This window comes from Mustela lutreola, chromosome 3, assembly GCF_030435805.1.
Source record: "Mustela lutreola isolate mMusLut2 chromosome 3, mMusLut2.pri, whole genome shotgun sequence".
NCBI classification, from domain to species: domain Eukaryota; kingdom Metazoa; phylum Chordata; class Mammalia; order Carnivora; family Mustelidae; genus Mustela; species Mustela lutreola.
The window spans coordinates 148,466,709-148,482,833 of record NC_081292.1 but is presented as its reverse complement, the minus strand read 5'-3'; the positions used below and the strand labels follow the sequence as shown (position 1 = coordinate 148,482,833).

Here is a 16,125-nt window from a genome sequence, read left to right as displayed (position 1 = left end):
AATATTATCATCTCTTCCCATATATACCATATTTTTTTAAATGATAAACCATGAATTAGTGGATAAAAGTAAAACCTCATTAAAATCTTAAGGGGTGAATATTTGCTGCTTATGTTGTATTTCATTTTCCTAACCTGTTTGTAGCTTTAATCTAAAATCTAGATCTGCAGTAAATTAAGAAGACAGCATAATAGAGTTGTTAATTTTGTGGCTGCAGTGTGAGAGAGCCCTCAAATCTCACCTCTTTTACTTACTTAACTTGTGTCTGTAGGTAAGTTAATTAACCTTTGTAATAAATCTTGGTATCCGCATCATAAATTAACAGGGATGAATATGATTATCCTATAAGGATATCCCTATCCTATGGGAAAAAATAAGACACTGAATTTTAATCATTACGCACATTTCCTGGTACACTGTGTGTAATATATTCTAACCATTATTACTAGTGATTTTTATCAACTTTCTTACAAATTGATTTTGCTTATCTAAATGTTCTTAAGAATGGAGAACAAAGGGGTGCCTGGGTGGCTCAGTGGGTTAAAGCCTCTGCCTTCCACTCAGGTCATGATGCCAGGGTCCTGGGATCAAGCCCCACGTCGGGCTCTCTGCTCAGCGGGGAGCCTGTTTTCTCCTCTTTCTCTGCTTGGCTCTCTACTTGTGATCTCTGTCTGTCAAACAAATAAATAAAATCTTTTTTAAAAAATGGAGAACAAATTTGGTGGCTTCATAATAGATAAAGTTTTGTATTACATATACAGGACCTTTTCTTCTTAAAGACGTTTATTTCAACTGCAGATATTTTAAACAAAAGAAAACCATGATTACTGCAAAACCAGAGTTACATTGCTTTCTACCAACAGATGGCACTATGTATCACACCCAGCCATTTAGCTGCTACCAACGTAAGGCTCCTAAGTCCAAGCCGTGCAAGCAGAATGTGTGTATTGTACTTAAGTGGTGATGAAATTATTAAATCCATCAGACTTGTTAAATGCAAACACACTGGGAGTGTGTGATATCTGAAACAAAAGTAGAAATAATAAAATAGTTGAAAGTGTAAGAAAATAAGGAATATGGCAAATTCATAAAAGATTAATCACCTGACAGTAAAAATGATTCTTTAGGTATGAATTGCATCATGTGATGGTTAAAAGTGATGAGCCCAGGTCATATCCAGCAAGATACAAAGAAACATTATTTTAAGAAAAAAAAAAAGAAAAGGGGCGTCTGGGTGGCTCAGTGGTTTAAGCCTCTGCCTTCGGCTCAGGTCCTGATCCCAGGGTCCTGGGATCAAGCCCCACAACAGGCTCTCTGCTCAGCAGGGGCCCTGCTTCCTCCTCTCTCTCTGCCTGCCTCTCTGTCTACTTGTGATCTCTGTCTGTCAAATAAATAAATAAAACTTTAAAAAAAAAGATAAAGAAAAAGAAAAAAAACCATTCTAGCATGGGTCACAGGATTTCCTTCATCAGAAACTTAATTGACAAAGCAAGAGAAAGCTAGGTATACATATATGCTTAAAACCCAAGCATAGTGACAGCTGTTGATGAAATATTCCTGGCAGTCCAGGAATGCTTCAACGGCGAAAGGCCCTTTAATTCAGTATCAGAAAAAGTGAATTAAGTTGTATGCATGCCAAGGGATTCTCTGGAATATCTGTGGATATCATCAAGAAAAGCGGTCATCTACTTATAAGGTGTTTGGTGGAGACATTCCTTTAGAGTATATATCAGCAGGGAGAAGGAGGTACTATGGGATAAGTAACATAAATTCACAAGCAAGTCTTTTGCAAACGAAAATGTTCACCAACAGAGGAGCTTCCGTGTTTCATACTTCTCTACTCCCTCTTGAAATCAGAGGCTGAGATTATGGTGAGGCATTCGGTAGCCATGAACTTAATCTTGGAATATGATGAAATACACGTAATAATGTTCAAAATGTATTCTCTTTTGAGGTTGTTATTATTGTTTGAAAGACAGAAGATGAGGGCATGGCTATTTTTTTAATGGGGTTAATTAAATGTATGATAGCATTTCTTACTTTTCACCATTTTGAGACATGATTTTCAGAATTCTGTAATAGATACAAATAGAGGAGTGGATCAAATTCCAGATTAGACAGCAGCCACTGAGTGACAAGTAAATTGGAAGAAAATAATTCCTATCCTTCCTCAAATTTATATTCCAATACATATGTGACCAGAAGACTTGGATTCTGAGATGAGTATTAAGGTAAAAAGAGTCTAAAACAATTCAAAGGCAAAGGTACTTAATTTTTATTTATAGGCTTTCCTCCTTTTATTATTCTAATTAGTGCACTGAACTGTTTATAAGCAAAAAGATGTTCATATATCATATTTTCATGAAATGTAAACCATACTTCAGTAACCTTGAGTTGCCATAAATAGTCACCATATTTCATTTGTTGGTAGCTACCCAAGGGGAAAAGTTTGTGCCTATGGGATTTAACCTCCACAAGGACTATCAAATGGAACAAAAAATATTTGTGGTTCAAACTCTAACCTTCAAACTTCAGTTCTCAGTAGCAAAATGTCCAAAAACACTTCAAGCAAAGTTGATTGAAAAATTAGTATCTTCATAAGAATTAAGGAACAGAGGACAGATTTTTAAACTTGTTTTATTTAAACAAATCTAAAAAGTCATTTTTTCCTTAATGTCATTGATTTACTAAATACTTAAGAAAAAAGACAGTCTTTCTTTTTCATTCATTTGCCCATTTGTTTACTCACTCAAGTATTATGTAGTACTCTCTGTAAAACATTGTGCTAGGGCTGGAGAAGATTTAACCATAGCAAAACAGAATTCTTGCTCTACTTAATCAAACCATCTAATACTGAGAATTGTAATATAAACAGTCCTTGAATTTATTAACTAGTTAGCAAGAATCAAAATTCCTAGACTATACAGGAAGGCACCAAACCCCAATAGTTTTCAGTACTAGGACTGGTCAAAAGAATAAATAAACCCAGTCAGCAGGAGAATATGGTATTCTTTCTATATCAGGAATCTCCCTCAGTTGCTAGCATATTCTTCCAATAATTCAAGGACTTTAATCCTAGCATAAAAGATTAAAAAAATGAAATGAGGAGGCTATTGAAAGGTAAGGTAAATATTCACAGTAAGGAATATTGAGCTTACTCTGAGTAAGTAAGGAATGCGCAAGGAATATTTGAGCTAAAAAAAAACCAGACCTCTAGGAGCGGTGCCTGGGTGGCGCAGTGGGTTAAGTCTCCAACTTTTGGTTTCAGCTCAGGTCATGACCTAGGTCTTGATCTCAGGGTTATGAGATGGAGCCCCATGTGGGCTCCATGCTCAGTACACAGTCTGGTTGGGACTGTCTCTACCCCTCCCCTCTGTGTGCATGCACCCTCGAGTGTGTACTCTCTCTGTCTCTAAGATAAATAAGTAAATCTTAAAAAGAAAAGAAAAGAAAAAAAAAAAAAATCTCCGCAAAAGAAAGGTGAAGGGAAGTTGGAGACTCTTAGACTCTATAATGTCTATGGGAATTGGGGGGAAAAAATGGATCCAATGGATCACAGTCCTAAATGTAAGAGCTAAATCTATAAAACTAAAGAAAGCCTAAGAGACAATCTTTAAAACACTGGATTTGGCAATGTTTTCTTGGATATGGCACCAAAAGTACAAGTAACAAAAGAACAAAAACAGATACACTGGACGTCATCAAAATTGAAAACTGGTGTGCCAAAGGATACTGTCAGAGAGTGAAAAGGCAATGCAGAGAATGGATAAAATATTTACAAATCATATATCTGAAAAGAAATTAATATCCACAATATATAAAGGATTCCCAAAACTTAACAACAAAAACAAATAACTGTTAAAAAATGGGCAAAGATCTTCAACAGACATTTCTTCAAGGAAGATGTTCAAGTGGACAATATGCACAATGAAAAGATGCTCAACTTCACTAATCATTACAGAAAAGTAAATTAAAACCACAATGAGATATCATTTGACACCCAGGAGGACTGTCACTATTTAAAAAAAGAAAAAAATAAATGTTAGCGAGTGTGGAGAAATTGAAACCCTTATCCATTGCTGGTGGGCATGTAAAATAGTGCAGCTGATGTGGAAAATGGCATGGCAGTTCTACAAAAAATTAAAACTAATTATCATATGATCCAGCAATTCCCTTGTGGGTATATTATATACCCACGAAATTTAAAGCAGGGATGCAATCAGATATTTGTCTACCAACGTTCACAACGATATTGTTATTCATCATAACCAAAGTATAAAAGCATCTCGAACATCCATCCGCTGATGAATGAATGAACAAAATGCGATCTATACATACAATGAAATACCAGGCAGCCTTCCAAAAAAGTAAGAAAATTCTGACATAGGATACAACATCTATGAACCTTAAAATTATTATGCTTGATGAAATAAGCCAGACATAAAAGAACAATTATTACATGATTCCACTTACACAAGGTACCTAGAATAATCAAATTCATGGGTAAAGAGAGTAGAATGGTGATTACCAGGGACAGGGGTAGGGGGAGCAAGGTAACGTGTTATAGTTTAATGGGTACAGAGTTTCAGTGTGGAACGATGAAAAAGTTCTGGAGATGGACGGTGGTGATGGTTGAAAAACAATGTGGATGTACTTAATGCCCCTGAATTACACACTTAGTAACAGTTAAAGGAGCAAATTTTATGTTATAAATACTGTACCACAATTTTTTTTATTTCACAAGAATTTGCTGAAAACTGTAAGGAAGAGAGAGTCAGAAGAATACCAAAGTCATAGCAGTTAGCAGTGGGTCAAGCTTGACAGGATGTAAGTGTGCTTCCCTCGTATTTATTTTGCTAGGCTATACTCCTTTCTATCTATGCAGTAGAACTATTTCATAAGAAATTGTACAGCAGATACAAAAAAAAATCAATCAAAATATGTAAAATATTACTATATTCTCAGCATGTTTTAGTTTCCTGAATTTAAACATTTAAAGATACTCGTATTTGTAACCTCTGTCATGTTAGCTCTTTTGTCCTCAAATGGTAATCAGGGCTTCTAAGACTCTAATTTATTGCAGATGGGAAGAGACTATAAGACATTTACATATAAATCACAAAGAAATGGCAAGAAGATTAATTTTATATGGAAATTAGGAGTTTCCAGAATATTTGTTTGCATTGTGTGGTACCTAAATTCAGAACAGGATCCCCAAAAAAGAAAAAAAAAAAGGCACAATTCACCTCCTCCAAAGTTTGTCCCATGCTGGTCACTGAAGCATTTGCTCATTATACAGACCTCTAGGCAGATTACGCAATCTTTCCCAAATTAAGAAAAGTCCCACACCTTCTACTACTTTCTACCTCGCTCTCCATACTTCAGCCACACTGACTTCCTTGCTTTTCCATAAACACATTAAATATGCCTTCAGGCTGCTGCAATTGCCACTCCTTGTGCCTGGCATGATTTTCCTGTTGCTGCCCCAGCTCTCTCATTTCCCTCCCTCCTTCAGATCTCTGCTCAAATATCACCTCCGAAAGGTTTTTCTAACCACCTTTATTAAAGAATGCCTCCTTCCCTCAATTCTCTCTGTCCTGCAGGATGTTTATCCATAGCGTACAGAGTAGGTTCTGTTTATTTACTCACTATCTGTCTCAAAACTAGCATGAAACCTCCATGTTCTGTTCCCCATTACACCCTGCGGCAGTGCCTGAGTAGCTACTCCGTAAATACCTGCTAAAGGACGCATTGCTGTTCAACTGCGGAAACGTAAAAGCTGAGAACAGTGACGCGGAGTTTGAAGAGCCGACCTGGAGCCACTCAGCCTCCCTTTACTGCTACCCGTGGGATCTCTGCCAGCCTCTTCCTCCCCACAAACCTCAATGGTACTGAGACCAGTTTGGATGCCAACTCCTGACCTACACATTTTGGAGGCCAACCAGATAGAGCTTAATGATTAATCACCAGTTCCAGACAAATCAGTTGGAAATTTTAGTTTTAACTTTTTTTTTTCCTTTTACTATTGGACTGCAACAAATCCTCCAAACTCTCATTTTTAGAAGAGGATCAGGGTGTCAGTCTTTGTAGGATATCAAATTGAGTACATGTTAAAATATTTTGGCTCTTTCATGAAAAGAAAGCTAAATACTGTCATCTAGAAATGATGAATCCAAACTGTGCCAAAAAAATAAGCAGGAGTGCTATTCCTGAGTAAGAAATAAGAAGTATGACTCTTTCATCAGGACCTAGTAATCATAAAAATCTAGGTCTGAGAAGTCTAAATTACTAACTCATCTCTCCCACATACTTAGAAAGTAAGTTTCAGTGAAAAAGAGCGATTTGTAATGAGTTAAACATATATTTGCATAATAAATATGATTCATTTCATCAGCAAATCTGTATCAAGAATGACTGCCTATGAGGCACCATGCAAGGATGCCCATATGAACAAGATATGGTGTCTAACACTTCAAACTTTAACAGTCTAGTGGACAAGCTGCCGACCAACAACCATTAGAACTCAAATATATCATAGAACTCAAGGTTTCACTTGTCATGGTTATATACCCCACTCAAAGTACAGTATCTAAGTAGACACTAAATATTTAAAGAAGATCATTTGCATTAGAAAATTACATATAATGCAAAATAAATTAATTTTCCAAATGTGTTTTAAAACCCTTAAGAGTAAACACCTTGAATCATTAATGTTAAACACTTTAATCGACAAATTATTGTCTCTGTGACAATAAGTACTATGATTTAGATTACATCTGAGTTTATCAATTTAGGGTAATAAAAATATTTGTATTCCTCTAATTAAAAATGTCTGTATTCTCAATTTCTAGGACATAAGAACTTTAGATGAACACTATCTTCTTTCCTAACCCTGCATAAATTCACTTTGCTTTCTCTACTTGTCATCCACTAATACCCAGGATCTCAGACATGGCTTCAGTCTCTCTTCATTTCATCAGTCATGAGGCTGAATGAACTTTGCCTAGACATTTCACACTCCTATCCCTTTTAAAGGCACTAGTCCTTTTCTTTCAAACTCTTGTCTATGTTAGGAAAGTTCCTTTGATTTCCTCAAAATAAAACGCAAAACATTCTAATTATGGCCAAGTCAGAGCAACACAATAAGATCCCTAGACCAGGAAAGCAAAGTCACTCAACCTTTAAAATGACCTGAAAAATACTTTAAATGTTTTGGTACATTTCATAATATCATAATGTTTTCAAACTTCCATTTAAATCTCAACTCTGGGGACGCCTGGGTGGCTCAGTTGGTTGGACGACTGCCTTCGGCTCAGGTCATGATCCTGGAGTCCCGGGATCGAGTCCCGCATCGGGCTCCCAGCTCCATGGGGAGTCTGCTTCTCTCTCTGACCTTCTCCTCGTTCATGCTCTCTCTCACTGTCTCTCTCTCAAGTAAATAAATTAAAAAAAAAAAAAAAAATCTTTAAAAAAAATAAAAAAATAAAAATAAATCTCAACTCTGGTTTAACACAAATACACTACCCAAGAATCAATATTCAAGATGAACATTTAAACAATCTTCAGTCTGTCTTATTCCCTAGTGTTGTAATTACATAGTTTGCTTTCATTGCAAATGGAGATTATTTCAGCTCCTTTATGGATTGAAAAGACTTCAATCCTTGGTAATATAAGTACTAGGTATATTGGGGTGGGATATGTACAACAGCATTCATAGGATAAACACAATTTTGTTGCCTCTAAAAAGAGTGTGCATGTTCCTTGAGTTAGTGATCACTCAAGTCTTTGGGAAGGTTGACTAACTTCTGAGTCTTAGTGTTTTCAACTCCAAAATGTGGTTGTAAAGATTTAAAAGAAGCATTTGAAGATCCCTTGATGAACTACCTGGCAAAAATGAGAGCTCCATATTTGAGGCTGTTAAATTAATGTTATTACTAGTAATCTTAACAATATGTGAATGGTGCTGCTACCCATATTTTTCTTTATGACAATGTACCTGTTCATATATTCATTTTCTGTCTTCATAATGTTGCCACGAACCACCTCTTGCAATGCATAGTCTACTGGCTTTGTAACTAAGGAAGAACTGTGGATTGCTAAAGAAAACAATAAATAAAACCAACTCAATTATTACCCTTGGTCTGAGGATTTCCTTTACAAGATTCTGGTTTTTGTTAATGATCACCAAAGAAATAAAGTAAGTGGCCATATTGGCAAATATTTCCTTCAGGCTCAAACATCTTATTCGTTGATTTAAAAATTCAGAGTTATACTCCCGATGATTAAAGTACTAGAGTAAGTTTGATTTCACACATAAGTGAGAAATTGTATGATATGCTCCTTAAAAATAATTCCTATCAAAGTAGATAGTTTTAAGATGCATTATTAGGATATCTGGCAGGTCACCTCCACTGAACTGCTCTCTACTAATGAAAAATTGTGATGGATCAGGTTTAAAAACAGAAACAAAACATAACTGGATAGTTAACAAATGCTTGAGTTTTAGACACCTCTTTCATGTTTTCCTACTTAAAAGTTTTTAGATACTTCAAACAAACTATTTGTAATAGCTTATTACTGACAACTTTACAACAGAGATTTCAAAATGGAATGATCCTATTAGAGATATAACTAGAACTGTCTTTAAAAATAGGATTAAAAATAAATGTAACAAAAGTGCACTTTAAATGCTATACCATTTGTATTCAAAACAGAATACATTTGATTATAAGATACTGTTACCAAATATGTACCACATTGATACACCTCCTTATCATATGTGAAACATTGAAATGGCTTTTTTGTATAGAAACCTAATTTGTATGGAACCCCTTAGAAACAGACACTTCCAATCCTACAAATAATGAAGTTGCATTTAAGAAAAAGTATTTGGCTAAGACCGCATATAGAGCAAGACAAGTATCTAGAAAAACACATTTTAACTACACTAACAGGAATACAAATTTATTCTTCTATATTTTTAACCCTTTATAAAAACATTTTATAAATATTCTAAAATATAGTAAGGGGACGATATGGATTTTTAAGGATGTCTCGCATAACAATCCTATAAACATTCATTCCCGAAAGTCTGTTGGATGATCTCATGAGGTTGTAAGAACCTTGTTCCCACTTGAACCTTGAGGACTATTTCTCTTCTCTCTACATGAATTACCATGAGCCAAGTTTGTCCCAGATAACAAGAATATATGTTATGTTAAGGGGGGGAGGAAATCATCGTTTAAACTTTGTTGCATTTTATTCCATGAAAGGATCATCTATAAAGATTAGTCCCATGATACCCATCTACATGGAATACTAATTTTATATCATTATCCAGAGAAAGCAAAGGAAGGCATAATTTACCAATAAAATACTCTATGTATCTTATGCAAAATACAAATATAGTTAATAAGCTATCCTTACTCTAAACCCTGAATGGTCGCTTGTCCATTGGACTCGATGGAATAATCATTTAGTGGAGTTAAATCAATAAATAAAAGGATATTTCTATATCATATAACATTTTTCTCATTTTCCCCCGTTTTATTTTTCTGTACGGATTTTAATATCTATCATTTACCTCTTTTTTGAATTTCTAATTATAGGCTCTCAGGATGATGAAAATAATTACTTAGATTCTAAGATACACAGTTTATGAGCAACTAGTATAGTTGACAGATATTACATCTAGTAAAATCACCCCTATTCTTTAAAAATAATGAGATGACACAGGATGTCTAGTTTGGCATGTAACACACAAAAATTTCATTAAAATTTTCTACAGAAATGTTTTGTGATTATTTTTTAATGCATCTGTCTAATCCTATTATCCTTCTTTAGGAGCTCTAAGATTTTCCAATTATTTGTGTTAATGGTTTGACCAAAGAGTGGAGCAAAATTTGTATTACTTGCATATATATCAAATGTTCAGAAGGTGATATGTAGAGAAAAGAAAAAGGGATAGAAAAAGAGCATACACTGCAGAGCAGAGATGGTAGGTTAATGACATTGTTAATGTACTTACTCCCTCTAAGTTTCAAAGTGAACAATCGGGTGCAATTAGTTTTATTGTATTTTGATAAATGATTCAGAAAGCTTTGTAACGAGGGTAGAGCTCAGTGGTAGAGCATTTGACTGTAGAAAGCTTTGTAAAAAATCCAAGGAGACATTTTAAAGAAATTTATAATCAGTAATAGCAGTCTCTCAAACACTTGACACAACAAAAGGAAATCATAAAATGAATAGCAAGAAATTAAAATTAAAGAAATTGTATATTTTAATAATAATATATGGCATTTTTGGCTCCCTGTTATATCACTTTAAAAATCCAAAGGTAACCCATTTCCTGTATGAAAGAAGCAATAACAGTATGTTTTCCCAATAACAGTTGTTATTCTAATGACAAAAGAAGAAAGAACTGTCCTCGGTGTGGCTAAAAAGATACCAAATAATTCAACTGTATATATAATGTCAACTCAAATTTGTCTGTGGTAGATTATTGGCACTGTTCAAGGCATTCCCACCTCTTGTCCCTCTTTATCGTGGTCTGGCATTTTTCCTCACTACCCAGAAGAGTTTTGTTCCTCCAAAGTTTATTCTACCTTTGGCTGCCAAGAGCTGATGGCTTTCCCTGTTGCCTAAAGCCATTTCCTTCCAGCTGTTCATAGGGGGCGGGGAAGAGCCAGTTAAACCTTCAATGAAGAAATTTTGTTTTGCAGGATGGCAAGATACCAAAACTGTTCTCTCACATTCTACAAAAGTAGTCTACCCACATTCTGAGAGTGCTCTTCCATAAATCCTCAAATGAAAATTACTTTCATACAATCTTGTAATATCCATTTTACTATGACATTGCCATCTCAAGTGGTATTCTAGCTTACGTAGCTCTGAAGAAGAAAGCTATAATACCTCTATGTAAGAATAATTAGCTAATTTGTGACATATAAAACAGGAGGCATCTTCAATTAGTATACAAGGGCAGTCCCACTCATTATAACCACAATGTGCCACCATAGTAGCAAATTTAACAAAATCCCTCGTGACAAGTCATGAACATGAACTAGTTTAGTCCTTCCAGAAGAAATATGATTACAAATTCTTTACAAGAAAAAAAGCCAGTCACTTGCTAGATAAAAAATATCAAAGTTCTTTGCCTAACTGAAAGCTAGATTTTCAACCACATGTTAATACCAAACATGTTTAGTATCTTTAAATACAGACTCAAAAAAAAAAAAAAATGGGTGGACTTATTGCCATACAAAGTGTGTATACTTGTATAAATTCTAGTATAAATTGATACTATCACTAAGCAGCATGAATTTTGAAGCCTCCTTTCCTTCACACCCTACAATAGTGATAGATCTTCATGAATTAGCCCACAGTCTGTCTCTGAACCTTCCCCAGTGGACACTTTGGATTTGTGAGATAATTTGCCCCTTGAACCTGGCGTAAACACCAACTTGGATCATGCTGGCACTGGATCTATGGCCTCAGCCTCATTTGAACATACTTCCAACGACTGAGCTCATTCAAGTATCCATATTTATTACAAAACAATATTTTAAACTTAGTGATTACTGAAAGACCCTCAAAACTAATTAAACCTAATAAGAATTAAAACTAATAAGGTCATCATTGCATGTTAGAAGTCACTCATACAAAAGCCGTTGTTCGCCTATACACTCTAACTTTCCTTCCAAATATATTTTAATCCAGTTGTGGTTACTGCTTTCCTAAGAATATGCTATAATCTACTTACCTTTGAACACATTATTGCCTACACTGCTGAAAAATAGGGATACCTCCCAGGATATTTTACTTCCTCAAAATCATAGTATAGAGTTGTAAATGTACCAGATGCTCAACAAATAAAAAAGAAATTGAATCATAAAATGCAGAAATTGACTGGGTTGATGTGCTTTATGGTGAAAGAAGTCAGATTTTTGTACTTTATTATTTACATAAATAGTTAGGAAACCCCTCCCTCCACTACTTCATGCCAGGGTCTGTTCTGAGCACTGGGCCAACAATAAAGACTTGGTCTCTGTTCCTTTAGAGCTTTCATTATTCAAATACAAAAAATATCTGCATGCTATAATACGTACCAGGAAACAAACAAGCACCAAGAAGGGGACTAACAGGTGACAACCTACTTTTGACAGGTGATCAAGAATGATCACCGGAGGAAGAGACTTTTGAGCTGAGATGTAAAGTTTGAGAAGGAGCTAGCCATTCAAAGAGTGAAAGGAACTGTCCACCCACTGAGACACTGGGACAGCATTAAAAGGGCCTTAGGGGGTGAAATTATTCCATGTGTTACAGGTACTAAAAGACCAGTGTGACTGGAGCCTATAAATGACAGGGATGGATTCAGTGGGGTTATAAAGAAGGGCCAGATCAAAGAGAGCTGTATCCTAACAGAAGGAATTTGTTGTTGATTGATTTCTATGTTTCTGCATTTATTCCTTTTTTTTCTATGCAGTTAGCTAATGAATGCTTTTAAGGAGAGTCATGATGGTATTGCTGTGTATGGAAAGTGAATCATGGGGGAGGAAACTATGGAAGTAGAGAGACTAACAGGAAACCCATAGCAGAAATCCAGGTAAATTATGATGGTGGTTTGAACTAATTTACTGGCATAATAGACACAGAGAACAAGGCAAAAGAGATATATCTAAGAAGTATAAATGGATAGAGATATATTTGGAAGAGAAAACTGATAGATCTAAATCTGGACCAGCTATGGATGAAATGCTGTCTTGAGGAAGAGAGAGAGCAGTAACATTTGCATGGTGAAGCCATTTATTCAGATGTTAAAGACGAGAGAAAGATATAAGACAGTTTTAGAGAAAATCATAATCAGACCATCATGATATTTAGAATGATTCATTTACATTAAAAAACTTTAAGCTCCTCAGCAAAGTCATGCCTTAGATTAGCAAAATACCAAATAAATCCTTCCAGCATATCACATTCTTTCATGTATCTACTAGGAATAGAAATTAGATAAATGTTAATTTCTACCATTAATGTAAAATGTGTTTTTTTGTTTTGTTTTGTTTTTTTTGCCACAAAGAAAGTGGTTTGGTCATACTGAACACAGTGAATAAGACCTCACTGGTCCCACCCGTGAATTTCTTACTTTTTCTTTGCTGCCAAAACTCACCTCAGCAACAGGTAGCAAAAACACAGAAGCACTACCACTGGAGGGTTCCCATGATTATTTCCTAGCCCTAGGGGACACAATGAGGCATACGGATGCTCTTGGCCAAGAGCCAGACCTGACTCATCTTTCTTCTGTAGACTCATCAAGGTACCCAGTTAGCCCTGCCTTAAACCATAGGAATCATGGCGTACTGTATACTGAACCTCTGTAAAAATACACCATGTCCCATGATTGAACAATGGTTCACTTCCAAAAGGGAACCAATAGACAGGTAACTAAACAAAATGCAAAAACTTCTCTTAAGCAAAACTATTACCAGTTGACTAAATCAAAGGCACACTCTCCATTATACCAAATGTCATATTTTGTCTAGCATTCTATGAACAAGCTATTCTAACAATCATGATAACTTCATACATGAAAATCAGGTAAGATTAGTTTTGAATAATCAATAAAAATTTTTAAATCCTATTTACCACAGCTTCTAAGAAAGTGATTTCTAGTTTAATTATTTTTAAAAACGGAAAAAGAATTTGAAGACTTTTCCCCAAAAATGGACTACTTAACCATTGCATTGGTTTGCAGATTATATATAGTTAGGTTTTATTGTGTTAAAGCAAAAATCATGAAAGTGTATTTTATATTGTCAAAAGAAAGAAAGAAAGAAAAACAATGTCTTCCTCCTGGCCACTGGGAAGGAGAAAGAAAATAGAAGAGCGCAATAATTGTATTTCTGAAAAGAAAAGAACCTCCCAAAATTGACACACAGAAACTGAAAATCCACCATTCTTCGAAAAGCCTGTGTTGATTTGATCTTTATCTTTGATCTTTGTCTTATTGAAATTATTAAAGTTAGCTTTTTAGTCCCCCCACCAAGCTTCTCAGATAAAAAAAAAAAAAAAATTGTCCTTAGCTTCAGAAGAAATAAAGGAAGGAAGGCTTTATTACTAGGAAGGCTGCAACTATAATTTAAGAAGAAACATTAAAATGAGTAAAATGTTTGTTACAATCACAAAAGTTGGCATTAAAGTTTTTTAGATTGGTAATCTTGTTTTGATCTTTTATCTTTACTACAAGTAACGAAAATAGCGATTTTTTTTTGCCCCGAAAGTAAATGACAGTTTTGTTGAGACCGATAAAAAGTTAAAATGACGCTAAATCTTTTCTGAATTTCGCTATAAAATGCTTATTCGTTTCAGGGGGAAAAAACAACTACAACAACAAACAAAACTGTGTTGAGAAATGGGGCTGAGCCGTCTCGTCAATTATTGGTGTTTGTGAGCCGGGAAGGGGCTCGCGCTGCTTGGCTGTCCCTCCAGGTAGGATCCGCTGTGCGGGTTCTGCAGGCTCACCTTTACAGATGGGAAATACAACACAGGCTTTTTTTTTCTCGCAGAGAATACGACCTGCCCCTGGAACTGAAACGCATCCAACAATCTTGCTAGCATAGACAGAAAGAAAGAACGGACGCAAACCATCAAGTGTAACTGCCTCTCCTCTCCACATTTTCGGGACCTGATAGCAAACGCGCACAAAATCCGCAAAGGACCGGCCTTGCACTGCATAAACAGGTGCCTTTCCAGCCCCCTTTCCGCAATGGCTTGGACAGCTCCTTCCGCTTCTCTCCTCTCTACTCTGCAGGTGGCATCACACCGAGTGGCCAAAACCGAGAGACGGGAAAATGGATACAGGTGGGTGTGGCTGCTGAGGCGAACCCGGGCGAGAGTCGGAGGGCTTCCCGGTCCGCCGCACTAGGGGAGCCACGGAAAGGGCACTTACTTGCAACCTTGCCCGCCGGGGATGCCCATCCAGCCCACCCGCACGACCTGGCCTGCGAGGCGGGCGCGGGCTTCAGGAACGCTTCCCCGCTCCCGGTCTCTCTGCGGCTCCTTCTCCCTCTCTCTTTGGGCTCCTGTTGCTCCGCGGCGCCTGCCACCAGCGCCTGCGGGCACCCAGGCTAGCCCTGCTCCAGCCGGGGAGAGGGTGGGATTCGAAACCAGACACCCGCGGCCCGAGCCAGGGCGACGGCCAGCCCAGACACTGAGCCCCTCCTTCCGGGGCGCGCCCAGGCCAGCGGCAGCCCCGCCCCCAGCCCCGGGGCACCCGCGCCGCCGAGTCTCCCGCCGCTCCTCCCTCCCCGCCCTTTCCCCAGCCTGCGCCTCCCGCTGCTCGCGGCGGGCGGGACCCTCTGGGAGCGCCCGGGCGGCCAGGCTGCGGCTTCTCGGCTGTGCGCTGGGAGATGGCAGGGGAGGGGTTCGCGACCTCCCACCCACCGCTACCCCATCGGGTGGGGGGCGCGCGGGTGTGTGTGGGGTGGGGGGTGGGGAGTGTGTCGGTCCAAAGCCCCAAGAGCCCTTCCCTTACCTCCTCCCCGCCCCCGTCACCCCTTCCTCCTTTCCTGCTCAGCGCAATCCGCTAACGTTTCCGAGAAGTCACTGAGTGTGGTTTGGGGGGGAGCCGGAGGACAGCTCCAGGCGAGGAGGTGAGGACCAATGGCAAAGGCCTGACCAGCGTCTCCTGTGCCCCGGGCTCCGAGGGCTCAGGACCGGGAATCGATTCCTTCTCAGAGACTTTGCCCGTGCAGACAAGGGGTCGCGCAAGACCTGTCTCTAGGCTGCGATTTTTCTTTTCTCTTTTTGCAACATATCGATCGAGTTGCGGAATCTTCTAGGGCGAAAACAAAGCCTTTCCTTTCGAAGGTGGAGTGAGGAGTCAGAGGTTGTTGCGGTAGAGAGGGAGACGTGGGGTAGAGGTCCAGACCTGGACCCGCTCATCTGGATACATCATCAGGCATACAGGTTCCGAGTTTAGAGCTGGGTAGGAACGACTGTGAAAATGAATTTTTTTTTTTTTAAGATTTTTATTTGACAGAGAGAGACACAGCGGGAGAGGGAACAGAGGCAGGAGTGGGAGAGGGAGAAGCAAGCTTCCCACTGAGCAAGGATCCCAATGTGGGG

General features: G+C 37.8%; 1 protein-coding gene across 1 annotated transcript in view; it reads right to left on the bottom strand.

Annotated features, from left to right (window-relative positions):
- SCN9A (sodium voltage-gated channel alpha subunit 9) overlaps positions 1–15,199 on the bottom strand; it is a 171,305-nt gene extending 156,106 nt beyond the window's left edge. The window contains exon 1 of the mRNA XM_059167130.1: positions 14,948–15,199. The gene's annotated coding sequence lies outside the window, so the exon portion shown is untranslated. The remainder of the gene's footprint in view (positions 1–14,947) is intronic.
- Between the last annotated feature and the right edge of the window lie 926 nt (positions 15,200–16,125).